The sequence below is a fragment of the Tyto alba genome, unplaced genomic scaffold (assembly GCF_018691265.1).
Source record: "Tyto alba isolate M040663 unplaced genomic scaffold, T.alba_DEE_v4.0 Super-Scaffold_13, whole genome shotgun sequence".
NCBI lineage: Eukaryota > Metazoa > Chordata > Aves > Strigiformes > Tytonidae > Tyto > Tyto alba.
The window spans coordinates 14,653,634-14,664,325 of record NW_024881275.1 but is presented as its reverse complement, the minus strand read 5'-3'; the positions used below and the strand labels follow the sequence as shown (position 1 = coordinate 14,664,325).

Below are 10,692 nucleotides of genomic sequence, written 5' to 3'. Positions count from 1 at the left end.
GAGTAGAGGGGGAGAATCCCCTCCCTCGACCCGCTGGCCACACTGCTCTTGATGCAGCCCAGGACACAGCTGGCTTTCTGGGCCGTGGGCACACAGTGCTGGCTCACAGTCAGTTTTCCATCACTAATAACCCTAAGTCCCTCTCCGCAGGGCTGCTCTCAATCCACTCATCACCCAACCTGTATTTGTGCTTGGGATTGCCGCAACCCATGTGCAGGACCCTGTACTTGGCCTTGTTGAACTTTTTGAGGTTGGCACGGGCCCACCCTTCCAGCCTGTCCAGGTCCCTCTGGATGACATCTCTTCCCTCCAGCTTGTGGGTGTTGGCAAATTTACTGAGGGTGCACTCAATCCCACTGTCTGTGTCTCCTACAAAGATGTTAAACAGCACTTTTCCAAATACTGACCCCTGAGGAATGCCTCTTGTCATGGCTGTCCACCTGGACGTTGAGCTGTTGACCACAACTCTTTGAGTGTGACATCCAGCCAATTCCTTATCCACTGCGTGGTCCATCAGTCAAATCCATGTCTCTCCAATTTAGAGACAAGGATGTCATATGAGACAGTGTCACATGCTTTGCACAAGTCTAGGTAGGTGATACCAGTTGCTCTTCCCTTATCCACCAGTGCTGTAACCCCATCGTAGAAGATCACCAAATTTATCAGGCAGAATTTGCCATCAGTGGAGCCGTGTTGGCTGTCACCAATCACCTTATTTATCATGTGCCCTATCATAGTTTCCAGGAGGATCTGCTCCATGATTTTGCCAGGCACAGAGGTGAAACTGACTGGCCTGTAGTTCCCTGGGTCCTCTTTTCCTTTTTTAAGAACAGGGGTTATGTTTCCTCTTTTCTAGTCAGTGGGAACTTTACCGTACTGCCACAATTCCTCAAATATGATGGATAGTGGATTAGCCACCTCATCTGCCAGTTCCCTTGGGACCCACAGATGCATCTCATCAGGTCCCATGGACTTGTGCAACTTTAGGTTCCTTAGATGGTCTTGAACCTGATCTACAGTGGACGGTTCTTCATTGTCCCAGTCCTTGCCTTTACCTTTTGTGTCTTGGGCATTGTGGTTGGAGCACTTGTTGGTAAAGATGGAGGCAAAAAAGTCATTTAGTACCTCAGCCTTCTTCATATTCTGGGTGACCAAGTATCCTATTTCCTTCCAGAGAGGGCCCACATTTTCCCTAGTCTTCCTTTTATCACCATCATACATACAGAGGCTTTTCTTGATGTCCTTGACATCCCTGGCCAGATTTAATTTTATCAGGGCTTTGGCCTTCCTAACCTGATCCCTGGCTGCTCAGACAGTTTCTCTGTATTCCTCCCAGGCTGCTTGTCCTTGCTTCCACCTTCTCTTGGCTTCCTTTTTGTGTTTGAGCTTATCCAGCAGTTCTTTGTTCATTTGTGCAGGCCTCTGGATATTCTTACTTGACTTCCTCTTTGCTGGGATGCATTGCTCCTGAGCTAGGAGGAGGTGAGCCTTGAATATTAAACAGCTTTCTTGGGCCCCTCTTCCCTCCAGGCCTTTATCCTGCGATACTCTGCCAAGCAGATATCTGAAGAGGCCAAAGTCTGCTCTCCTGAAGTCCCGGGTAGGTAGTGAGCTTGCTGTGCACTGCCTTGCTGCCCTAAGGATCTTGAACTCTGCCGTTTCATGGCCACTGCAGCCAAAGCTGCCCTTGAGCTTCATGTTCCCCACGAGCCCCTCCTTGTTGGTGAGAACAAGGTCCAGCATAACACCTCTTCTTACCAGCTCCTCTGTCACTTGGAGAAAGAAGTTATGATCAGTACATTCCAGGAACCTCCTGAGTTGCTTATTCCCTGCTGTGTTGTCCCTCCAGTTGGGAAGTGGTTCAAGTCCCCCATGAGGACCAGAGGTGAATATGAGGTTGCTCCTGTCTGTCTATAAAGGGCGTCATCCACCTGGTCTTCCTGGTCAGGTAGCCTGTAGCAGACCCCCACTATAATGTCTCCTGTCCCTGCCCTCCCCTTAATCCTGACCCGTAAGCTCTTTGTCGGCTCCTCACCCATCCCCAGGCAGAGCTCCCTGCACTCCAGCTGGTCACTGACACAGAGGGTGGCACCCCCTTCTCGCCTCCAATGCCTGTCCTTCCTGAAGAGCCTGTATGCAAACATGCGCTTGCAAGTTGGGCCTCTGATGAAGCTGACTTACTGGCTGGAATCCCTTTGTGCTGCTGTTCAGGGGCTCTCCTGCTGCCCTGTGACCCTTCTTCAGGCTCTGGGCATCTATTGCTGACACTGGCATCAAACTGGTAGGAGTGGGATGGATTGAGGTTCCCCTCCCCTGGCAACTTGAGTTTAAAGCCCTCTTCATCAGCTTGATTTACTTCGTCAGACATATTATTTGTGCTGAGATTCTGTTTCTTCCTACCATTATTATTTCCTTTTGCATTTTTAATCAATTGATCCATTAGGAAAGAGCCTGATTGCACTAAGTTTTTACTCTCGTGTCTAAGATTGTGAAAAAAATGTGATAAACACTGCTGAAACTTCTAATGTAGAAGTTGTGTTGAAGTCTAAAGAGCTTTAAATGTGCTGCTGAAATTGATCACTTCAGCTTGATAGGCATCGGAAACTTAACACTGACACTACTAACAGTAAAGCTGTTTATTTACTGAAGCTGTCACTTTTTTAAATCACTAAAAGCTGGAAACTTTCTCAGTTGCTTCTTTTGTTGCACAACTGTCACAAGTGCACTATCACAAGTGCAGAATGTATCGTTAAGTAAATTATTAAATGCATCTGCATGTTGTGTTGTAAATCTTGCTCAGGAAACAAAGTATTCTAATAAAATTCATGCACAATTTTTGACTTTAATTGCTGCTGATTTTTTTTAATAGAATTTCTGTTCTGTAACTGATAGAATCATTACCTTTTGTCCTCTGAAATAAAGAAGAAAGCTTTTTCCTTCTTATTAAATTAAAAATTATGCTGAGATGGTGAATCATAGCCTGTCATTGATAGAAAGTCATATGTTACTTAGTTCCTTCATTTCTGTTAAGGACTTACTCATTTCAAGCTGAGACTGGTGTGACTTTCTATGCCTCTTACGTGCTCAGATAAGAATTTAGCCAAAACTTTTAAGAAGTTTTAATCACATGTGAGAATTTCAAAATGTTTCAAGGAGTTCACTTATATCTAGCAGTCAGTGAATACCGTTCTTCAGGATTTAGTTCCTTACAGTTTAAATAATATGGCTGGTTTATTTTTTCCAGTTGGATTTGAAGGGGGAGTGCTGTTTTTTGGATATTTTTCATAGCACATTTTCCCTGATCTTGATTGCTGGTCTTTTGTTTAAAGGTAGCACAGAAAGATATCCACTGGAATGTCTTATTTGTTGGGACTGCAGAGGATATTCCCAGTCTATGTACTAGTATAGGTATTTTGGTAATGTTCTTATCCCTGAACCAACAGTATGGTATACCAGTACGGAGTGCCAGGACTTCTCCATTCTCCACTGGGAAAAGGTGTTGGAAAGATTTCTCTTCCTATTCCCACATCTGTGAATACAAAGCAAAGTGGTCCAAAATGTGAAAGCTATCTCATACAGGCATGTTACTCACCTTTATTATCTAATCAGAGCCTACAAAGAATGTGCTTTGTCCTCTCTTCAACAGTAAAGAGGCAAAAACCATATGCATTAGTATGCAGAGTAGTTTTTTGCACATGAATAAAACATGGTTGTGTCCTTTACCTCTGTCCTGGAGCTGCACTCTGTTACACCCCCTACTTGGGCAAAACACCAAGGGAACTCTATGACAGCATGTCCTTATTAACAAGGCTGTTCATGTGATTCTCTGGTTAAAGGAATTCATTACTGTGCTTCTAAAGGCCATGCTGTTCATGTGCATGTCCAGAGGTTTCAAATGCATAAGACTTCAATTACATTTCACAAAAAAGGTTGCAGTGCTGACAATCACCATTGAGTAAGTCTGACTTCAGTTCTAACTAAAATAATAGAGCTGCCCTGCAAGAACTTTTGACCTCTGATTAGCATAGGGCAGATTTTCAAAGCAAAAGATAAGTGCAAAGAAAATTTTCTACTTAAATGGCATGGACTGCCAACTGGTGATTGTTCCCTTCTTTTAGATGTTCCAATCTTTATTTTCATGTACACAGTAGAGACCTGTGGCAACTGGAAAAAGACCGAAAGACAATCTGGGGAACTGCAGGTTGACCAGTCTTACTCAGGTACCTGGGAAGATCATGACATGTGTCCTCTTGGAGCACGTGTCTTGCCACATGAGGGAAAAGGTGATGAACTGTCAGCATTGCTTGACTACAAATTAATAATGCTTCACGCACCTCATTTCTTTATGTGATAAAATGACTGGGTTTGTGGACAAGTGGAGAACGGGATATCATTTAGGTTGACTTCATCAGGGCTTCCAGCACTATCCTACAATGTCCTGGTAGCCAAGCTGGATGTTAGGGACTGGGTGTGTGCCCCACCAGAGGGGTAGATACGTGGTTGGGTGGTTGGGCTCAGAGGTGGTCACTGGGTTGAATCTGCTTGTAGGCTGGCGCCCCGAGGGGTTCCACAAGGCCTGCCCTGGGGTTTGTCCCGTTTAATATCTCTGTCTGTGATCTGGGGAGGTGACCAGGTTTGCAGGTGATGCCAAACCTGGCACAGGGGAGACGTTGATATGCACGAGGGCAGGGCTGATGTCCAGAGGGATCCTGGGCCAGTGGGAGGAAAGGACAGGGCCCCTGGGCACTTGGGGCAGGAGCAAAGGGCAGCCCTGCCCTAGGCAGGCAGAGCCCTGGGAGACATGCCAGTGAGATCTGGGGCAGCTCTGGGGAGAAAGTCCTGAGTCTTGGTGGGCAGTGAGGTGGCAGGGCCAGAGAGGCTGGAGATGAGGGAAACGTTTCCCCTCATGAGGACATCTGGGCAGTGGGGCCAGGCCTAGGGAGACGGTGCCATCTCCCTCCTTGGAGGGTTCCCAGCCCCCACAGGATAATGCCCTGAGCCCTGGTCTGACCCCACGGCTGAGCCTGCTCTGGGCAGGGGGTCAGACTGGAGACCTACCAAGGTCCCTGCCAGCCTGAACTGTCCTGTGGTTACGGTCTGGCAGGCAGGCTGCAGTCACTCTTGCGTAGAGCCAGAGAACAGCTGAGGTGGGCAGTGACCTCTGGAGGGTAATGGGTCCAACCCTGCTCGGACCAGACTGACTTCCATCGATGTTGCTCATGGCGTTGTCTGATCAGTTATGAGTATCTCAGGTATCACAGATATCACAGATAAAAGCAGGGGCTGAATAAACTCCACTGTGAGAGCACAGATGTGCAAGAGCTTAAAGGTGGCCCTGGATTCACCAGTGAAACTGTGGGTGCGCTAAAATATGAATCCCATAGAGAAAATTTTAGCTATCAGGAATATGGCATCTATGGGGTCTAGCACAGTTGTTAAAATTAATGGCATCATATCTTTCACTTGAAACGAGAGCTAATCGGACTTTTCATAGAAACATCTATCTGTAGCAAGGAATAAAAAGACTTTTAAGATAGAGGAATGTAGACATATAAGGATATTTAGGTAAAATCACTTAAGACATTTTTGGCTGAGTATCAAAGTAAAAGCTTGATGCTGTGAAGCAGTGATATCTCAAAGGCAAACCTTTGAAACTTCATCCCTAACCGGTATCTAACGATAAGCCAAAATGTTTGAAAATGTGTAACAGCCAAAAGCTAATTTGTGAAACTAAGTTCAATGCCAGCTTCTCTTCCATTTAGAAAATTGTCTCATTATAGTACAAGAGAGTGTCTTTTCCAGCTTCAGTTAAATATGACTAACATTTGCCAGACTTTTGGTTTTCAGTACAAGCAGCAACATAAGAAATTGCAGGTCAGGGAATACTGAAATTTAGTACTGCAGCCTATGCATACGGTAATTTAATGTTTCTGCCAAAATGTTCAGTAGTGTAGCTGACGGATGAAACTGCAGTTTCAGCCTTCTGCATTAAACAATCGGGATGCAAAGCAGTTTGTCCTTGCCGAGATTTCTGTCTGTCTCAGGCTGCCTCTTCACTGGAAATTAATCTCACACCACTTTGTCTCCTGCTAGCGTTCTCTGCCCTGTCTCTGTGATAGCCGTATTTGGAAATAATTTCTGATAACCTAGATTCTGGAGGAAGGACCTTCTGGCATTTGTGGGGTTTTTTTAGTAGCCAAGGGCAGCTGCGCAGACAAACCACACAGAATGAAAAGGACTGGGAAAATAAGTGATGACTAATTAAATTCATACCAGTTTTTGGCAGAGAATTGGGCACTGGCAGGATGAGGAACATTTTGGGTTCAGGCTGCATTTAGCATTGTTACTGCCAAGGTCTGACACTTCCCCTTCAGGTTGGAGACTTGACAGGTAGCTGATGCAAACTGATTAACATGTTTGTTGATTAATGATCATACTAGAAGGAAATGGGTAGGACAGCAAAATTCTCAGTGATCTAGGCTATCATATACCAGCCTGTAATTAAATAACAATAGAGAGTATTGGGCTTGACTATGAAAGTTAATTATATGTTTGAAGTCCAGTGAAACATGTAAACATGTAATCACAATCAAATTACAATTCTGTTACTGTGGAGGTGCAAATCGATTTCCTCCCGCACTAAATCTGACAGACACAGACCTGATGGTAGGTTGCCCAAGGAGGGTCCCTCCGGCATCCCAGTGGGCTGGGGCACACAGGTCAGCATCACTGCTGTCTGCAGGCATTTGTGCTCCTACTGCTGGAGCATCCTTTTTTTCTCTGCCTGATTTCATACCTTACACCCTATTTTTTCTTATTTTAACATGATTTTTTTTGTCATCCTTGCATCTTCCTTCACCCAAAAAGCTCCCCTCAGCATACCACACCTAATTGCTTTTCTCCATTGGTCCCAGTTTTACTACATCTGCACCCAAATTTTGTATTTCTGGTACTGTGATTTAGGCAATATTGGGCATGTGTGGCTTTACCAACTGTAAGGCTTGGTATGAGTGGCTTTGCACCCCAAAGTTCCCTACTATTGTTCACTTCAGCCTGGTTGGACTTAGTTAATTCCTAGACATAATTACTGTACTTTCGTCTCCATTCCCCTGCCTGGCTCATATTAAGCACAAACAGATTCTCACCATACACACCAACTATTTTCATACCAGGGCAACAGCGTAACTTGTTTTTCACACTTCTGCTGTGGGCTGTCACAGGCCTCCCATAGACCTTGGCTGCTGTGGGGCTGCATGTCCCACGGCACCTCCAGTATGCCAAGGCCAAGGGGATTCTGAGCTCTGGAATGTGCAGGAAGCTGACTGAATGAAGCCATGAGGCACCTTTCAGTGTCAGGACCTCTAGGATGGGGAAACAGAGAGGCACTAACAAGGCTCTTTATAGGGTACAGGAATGTGGGGTAGCAACACAGCACCTCACAAGCTTGTGAGTTACGGTTCAGGGGTGGACGATGCTAGCATGGCTTGACTGCAGTGCACTCATGGATGTTTGATTTCCTGTGATTCCATCAAATAAAGTTGCTTTTTGATGCCAGCTGGTAGTTGCCACAGTGGCTCTGTAAAATGTGAATTGTACCCTTTCACCATCCCTCAAATTCTCCACAAAAAGGCAGCTATATTTCTGAATGGTTTTTAGAATGGTTGAAACCCACAGGACTGTAGCATCTGGCTGAGCTGTATTTACAGCTGATGTATTTCAGGCAAAATTTTCACATATGTACAAAACATATGCAAATAAAATTTAAACTGTGAAGATATGACCATATAATAAAGCATTCCAGTCACCTTTCTGATAGTGCATTTAAGAAATAATATGAACATAAAAAAAAAAATCATAACTAATAGACTCCATTAACCTTCACAATGTCTCTTTTCAAACTAATCACCCAGTTTTCATTCCCATCTTCACATATTTCAATAGATTTCTTTGTCCATTTGTGAACAAACCTACCAGTCTGTCACATGTGAAAAGAAATGTCTGTTTGTTTGACTGGTCTAATGAATGTGATGACAATGTGATGTCTTCAATTAGTTCCAGAGAGGTGCCAGCTTGTAAGTGTGCTTATTACAGAAAAAAAGTAGCCAAATCTAGGACTAGCTTTACATATTAGTGTCAGAGTATATCTAGCTTTTTAATTATGGAGCTTTGTTAATCAAGAGTGTGAACACATAAAAAATTGTGCCATGCTTGAGCAGATGGTTGTGTTGGTGGGGGCTGCACTAAATGTTGTAGCATTTTATGTGGCTTTGTTATGCTTTCTCTGCTCGTAATTTTATTTGAAAGTGTAAATTCACAAACTGAATACCAGAGGTACCTTTCATTTTGCTAAAAACTTCCATGTTTTAGTCCTCTGTTTCTGTTAATTTCTAATGCTTAATAAAGACACATTACAAAACCAATGCATTCAGATAGATGCCAAAAGACATGCCTGTTGGCTAAAGCACAACCCTTCTACAAAGGTTAATATTTGGAAGTTGCAGCAATTTTGAGGCAAGCCTTGGACAGCCAAGATGACCAGAATGATGCTGAAGCCACGGGCTGCGATCAGGGAGAAACCTGTTAGCAACAGTTTTGAAACAGAGCTTCAGCCCCATTTCTGAAAGCTGCAGGCCAGTTCCCATCTGCGCGAGGAGGCAGGTGCTCCTGGTGCAGTTTCAGCTCTTTGCTGAGCTTCCTACACCTGCTCTGGGTTCCAGGCAAGAAAATATATGCTGGAGTCTGGTACAGAGGAAGAGGGATTAAGTTATTTTGCAGGAGACTGAAGAAAGAATCCAAGATGCAACAGTTGAGTGCTCTGAGCCCCAGCCTGACTGTGGTTTACCAGAGGAAAAGAAGAGGACAGCAACCTACATCGCCTCTCACCAGCCCCTGTTATTCGAATTCTGCCTTTTGGATCTACAGCTCAGTGAGGGTCAGAGAGGTTTTCCTATGGAGGAGGAAATCTCCCCATGGCCTTGCAACAGTCTAAATGGGGAGGAATTAAGTGTTTTTCCCTTGAGGGCATTTGTCTGAATTCCAGAAAGCCTGATTGTGCAGAGACTGAAAACATTTTTGCTTTTAAACCCAAACAGGGCTACTTCTTTCTTGAAACACAAGCCAGTATTATTCCACTGTGCAATGAAAGATCAATTCTTCAGGCTGTGAAAATGAGGCTCTTAGATAACTTGGGTGCCAGAGGTCACAAAGGCATCCTCTGCCCCGCTCGGTGCACAGAGATCTGTCTATCTGAGGGCAGCTGCTGGAAACAGCCTTGCTGCAGTTGGTGGAGCCTGTGACCAAACCAATTGAGGAGCAGCTGGTGGGATTTCAAACGCTCTCTGTTTGCAAAGAGAATTCAAAGAATATTTTGAGGAAGAAGCTGGGAATAACAGAACAATGACTCAACAAAAGCAAACTGCGTGGTTATGGCGGTTCTGAAAGGGCAGCATTTACTCTAGTGCAGACAAAGAAGGAGAACTTGGAGTGGTCAGGCATGAAATTCTTTGCAAGTGGGAAGGTAAAAAAAAAAAAAAAAAAAAAAGATCCATCCATGGAGGTCAGGGAAACTGAGCCAAAGGCTTCTTGGAAGGTAGGATGAAGAACGAAAGGAAGCTGGGGAGGGCAGAGCAGCAAGAGACCATCAGTGGTGGGCTGGGGAGCCCAGTGGTCATGAGTTGCAAAGGGAGGCTAAGAATGTCAAATCTGTGTGTGACAACCACAGCACTGAGATGCAAATCGGTGAGTACATTCACAGGATACAGAATAGCCTTAGTGGGTGTGTGATTACTTAAATGCATGCCTGTTTTGTTACATCATGTTAGCACTTGGTGAAATGCTGTGGGAGTGGTTTCAGAGAACCTGCAGTCCACATTGTACGCACTTCAGCAGTTTCATTTCGGACAAGCTTTAGTACCATCCCATACCTTGACTGCTCACTAGCTGCTGGAGTGCCTCCTCCCGTTCAGTTTAATGGGATGCAACCCATTTTATGCAGTCCATTAGGTGAGCCAAACCACAGCGAGGAAAGATGGATGATCATGTGAATGATTTTAGGAGAACATTCCTGGTGTGAACTGAACCAGTGAGCAGGCAGCTGATCAAAAGTAGTGAGTGTGCAAATGAAACTAAAAGTGGAGAAAGATAAGAGAAAAAAGAAAATGGGAAAAGAAAAAGGGGGAGATGAAAGGGTTAATTACCTGTGAAGCTCCAAAAGAAGAGGAGGAAGGAATACCAAAAGGCCTTTATGTTCAAACGTAGCATGGCATGGGGCAGAAATTAATCTGTTTAGAGATCTGTGCCTCTGGTTAGAAAAATTATCTGCTTTTATCATAAATGCATTTGAATTCTCAGCATTAAAAACCCCCTGAATGGCAGAAACAAATAGATACTAGAATAATTGTATTTATGTGCCTTTAATTTTTTCTCCACATCTGGTTTGGATTACTATACTTTTCTTTCTAGTGGTAGAAGATTGTTGAAATGCATTTATCCAATTCTTCCTTCCTCCTCCCTCCCAGCTAATCACTGAATGCAGGCAACATTTTTATTTCTAGCAGAAAATTCATGCAGCATGCATCAAAAAAAAACAGACAGAAATATGCCTCTGCAAATATTTCTGTATGTGCCTTATTATGAGAAGAATTTTTAAAAGTATTGTAATATATCTAAATGCTTATAAAGATATACGGCTGG

At 44.1% G+C, this 10,692-nt stretch overlaps 1 protein-coding gene across 1 annotated transcript in view; it reads left to right on the top strand.

Moving 5' to 3' along the window:
* The first annotated feature begins 568 nt into the window (after window positions 1-568).
* The window catches only part of MOB3B (MOB kinase activator 3B), a 133,817-nt gene continuing 123,693 nt past the window's right edge, over window positions 569-10,692 (top strand). Inside the window, exon 1 of the mRNA XM_033010001.2 lies at window positions 569-9,738. The gene's annotated coding sequence lies outside the window, so the exon portion shown is untranslated. The remainder of the gene's footprint in view (window positions 9,739-10,692) is intronic.